The sequence below is a fragment of the Mastomys coucha genome, unplaced genomic scaffold (genome assembly GCF_008632895.1).
Source record: "Mastomys coucha isolate ucsf_1 unplaced genomic scaffold, UCSF_Mcou_1 pScaffold21, whole genome shotgun sequence".
Classification (NCBI taxonomy): domain Eukaryota; kingdom Metazoa; phylum Chordata; class Mammalia; order Rodentia; family Muridae; genus Mastomys; species Mastomys coucha.
In genome coordinates, this window is record NW_022196904.1 from 177283174 (window position 1) to 177287134 (window position 3961).

Genomic DNA, 3961 nt, shown 5'->3' on the forward strand with positions numbered 1-3961 from the left:
GACGCAAATACAGCTGCCAGGAAGCAAAACTATTAAGTTTTCACAATTTCAGCCCTCTGAAGAACCTGCTTAGACTTCTAAATTACTGAAGTGGCCAGAAGATGGCGCTCTTACCCATCGCATAAGAAACCTGTTCTTGCTGGGAGCTTTTTAATATAGATGTAAGGCCCTCAGTTGAGGCTCTCAGGTTGTGGAGGGTATTGGAAGGAGACCTCTGCCCTATGTGGTCACCTGATACCTGAAAGTCAACTGCAAGCAGTATGACTTAGAGAAGCCAGGGTTTTCATGGGACCCTGTGGCCCATCCAAGTAAAGATATAAAGAGGGAATATTGATTGCCTTTAGTGGTTGGGGAAGTTGTGTTTTAAGAAATGTGAGTGAGCAGGTCCTGGCGAGATGGCTCAGTGGTTAAGAGCACTGACTGCTCTTCCAGAGGTCCTGAGTTCAATTCCCAGCAACCACATGGCCCTCTTCTGGTGTGTCTGAAGACAGCTACAGTATACTCATATAAATAAAAAAAATTCTTTAAAAAAAAAAAAAGGCACTTGGGAGGCAGAGGCAGGCGGATTTCTGAGTTCGAGGCTAGTCTGGTCTACAGAGTGAGTTCCAGGACAGCCAAGGCAACACGGAGAAACCCTGTCTCGAAAAAACAAAACCAAAAAAAAAAAAAAAGAGAGAGAGAGAATGAGAGAGCTCTTTCCCTTCCTCGTATGCGGCCATGTCCAAACCTGAGTTGCAGCTGGTGGCACTGTGCATTCTCAGCCTCCGGACTTCCCCATCCCAGGCATGATGCTCAAGGATATCTTGTCCCTCTTGAAAGACCTGGACTCCTGAGTTTCCATCTGTCTCCTGGTCAGTCCCCTGAAGTCCACGCACTACATCGCAGGTCTAGCTTCCAGGGGCTTCCTGTTTGGCCCTAGGAGCTGGGCGTGGGCTGTGTGCTCATTCAGAAGCACGGGGGCGAGGGGAGGGATGGCGCACTGTGTCAGCCGCCTATGCTCAGGGAAAGCTGAGTTGGCAATCCAGATGTCTTAGAACCCAGGCAGAAAGCGGTCCTTGTGGATGGTCTCCTGGCCCCTGGAGGAACCATGTGTGCTGCCTGTGAGCTGCTGGGCCAGCTACAGGCGGAGATGGTGGAGTGTGTGAGCCTGGTGGGGCTGACTTCATGAAGGGCAGGGAGAAGCTGGGACCTGAACTAGTCTCTCCTACACTTATGAAGAGTGAGGAGCTGGCAAGGTGGCCACACCCCTTGGTAACTAACTACGGTGGTTCTGCCCTGGGCACTTAAGTACTCTTTGTGAGCTACCAGGTGCTCTTTTGTTAATGTATCACTCATTTCATCGGTCCGCTGATTGCCATGCCTATGGACCACCTGGATCCTTGCATTTTGTATGTGTGCCAAACCCTGGAGAGGAGCAGAGCTATGTGCTACTGGAGGTCAATAAGTGGCTTTGATAGAAAAGAAAAAGTGAGCGAGGCAGCTTTCAGGATACGAGCAATGTACTGTATCAAGTTTCGTGATTCCAAATAATTTATTAAACCATATTTTTATGCTTGTTTTATACCCACACAATGAAGTTCCTGGGTCTTTCTGGATTTTGTTGTTGTTGGTGGTGGTGGTGCTGTTTTGTTTTTCTTCTAAGATTTATTTATTTTGTGTATAGGAGTACACTATAGCTGTCTTCAGCACACCAGAAGAGGGCTTCAGATCCTGTTATAGATGGTTGTGAGCCACCATGTGGTTACTGGGATTTGAACTCAACAACCTTCGGAAGAGCAGTCGGTGCTCTTACCCGCTGAGCCATCTCTCCAGCCCGCTATCGTGATAAATCATAATGCAAATGTCTAATATTTGCCCCCATTGGGGTTGTGACCCACAGGTTGAGAACTACTGCTGTACCGGCCCCCGAGCATGGATATTCATTTACATAAGATGGTGCTTTGTATAAAGAGATTTTTGGGGGGCCAGCATCCCCACATCAGACCCACTGAGCAAGCTCCTTGGTGCAAGGATGGTGATGTCTGCAGAGTGCAGAGGCAGAGGAGAATCTACTACACACAGCCATGGTCAGCACATTGATGCAAGACTCTCTGAGATGCTGGTAGCCGGCCCTGGATCATTCACCACTAGAAAAATGTACCTGCTTGGCTCTGTTTCCTGGGACCATGGGTGAAGTGGCTGCCAAACCCAAATAAGAGCAGTGGTGTGAGCCCACCTTCCTGGGTAGCACAGAAAGACCTTACTTTGTTTATTTTCTTTTTTTTTTTAAAGATTTATTTATTATTATATGTAAGTACACTTCAGACACAGCAGAAGAGGGCATCAGATCTCATTATGGGTGGTTGTGAGCCACCATGTGGTTGTTGGGATTTGAACTCAGTACCTTCGGAAGGGTAGTCAGTGCTCTTAACCGCTGAGCCATCTTTCCAGCCCGCTTTGTTTATTTTCTGTTTCAGGTTGATGCTGTTTCTTTGGGACAACTAAGATGAGAGAAGCCATGGAAAGGCTCGGGAAAAAAACAAAACAAAACAAAACAAAACATGAGAACATAAGTTTACCCTTTGGGCTGATTTTTGACACAGATATAACTTAAGATTTTCTAGTTTTACTTTTTGGATGGCAGATCTTGCTTTCTTGCCCTGACTAGTCATGGGTTCTTTTGACTCCAGAGACCTGCCTTAGCCACACAAGTAACTGAAAATACAGGGGCACACAGTTTGACCTGGCTAATCTGTATACCCTCTTTTAATTAATTGGTTGTGTGTGTGTGTGTGTGTGTGTGTGTGTGTGTGTATGCGTGTGTGCACAGAATCAAACTCTGGGTAGGTGAGTGGCCTGCTAGTGACCTATGTATAACCCTTTACAACAATGGTTCATAACCTGTACATCGTGACCCCTTTGGGCACCTTGCATATCAGATATCTTGCATATCAGATGTTTACATAATAATTCATAACTAGTAAAATTAGAAATATGAAGTAGCAATGAAAATAGTTTTATGGTTGGGGGTCCCCACAACATGAGGAGCTGTATTAAAGGATCATAGCATTAGGAAGGTTGAGAGCTGCTGCCCCGCAACAACGGTTTTGCTTGCATGTATGTCTGCATGATGTGCACGCTCTGTGTCCTCGGAGACCAGAAGAAGGAGTTAGATCCCCTGGAACTGGAGTTACAGACAGTTGCGGGCCACTCTGTGGGTGCTAGGAATCGAACCCACGTCCTCTGGAAGAGTGGCCAGTGGCTTCAGCCACATAGAGCTTTAGATAGTTTAGATGGAGTTTTAGGTAAATAGATCTATCTCTAGCCCCCAGAACAATTTTTTTCTTAATGTTTGTAGAGATGCACATGTATGTGGAGACCAGAATCAACTTCACCTGCCATTCTTGTTGTTGTTGTTGTTGTTGTTTTGTTTTGTTTTTTTGAGACAGGGTTTCTCTGTGTAGCCCTGGCTGTCCTGGAACTCACTCTGTAGACCAGGCTGGCCTTGAACTCAGAAATCCACCTGCCTCTGCCTCCCAAGTGCTGGGATTAAAGGCGTGCACCACCACCGCCAGGCTTCCAGCTGCCATTCTTTAGGTGTTATCCACCTTTATTTTCAGGACAGAGTCTCACACTTTACCTGGATCTCACTGATTGGGCCAGGCTGGCGAGCCAGCAAGCCCCAGGGATCCATTCCCATGGTGCTGGCCCTTCAAGTGCATGCTACTATACTTTGACAGGCAGAGACCAGGTTGGCCCTTAACTCAAAAATATCTGCTTCCTCCTAGTCCCCAGAGAATCTGGGTAAAAGTGTGCGCCATCACACCCCACAACAATTGCTTTTTGAGACAATGTCTCTCGTACTCACTAAATAGCCATGTTAGCCTAGAACTTGTGACAGTACTCCTGCCTCAGCCTCCTTAGTTCTGGGACTATTGTTGTCAGCAACCAATAATGGGTGCAGCTCTCCTGCATTTTTTTT

General features: G+C 46.7%; 1 pseudogene; it reads left to right on the plus strand.

Annotated features, from left to right (window-relative positions):
* Positions 1-717: 717 nt before the first annotated feature.
* On the plus strand, positions 718-1287 carry LOC116101458 (annotated as a pseudogene).
* Positions 1288-3961: the final 2674 nt, after the last annotated feature.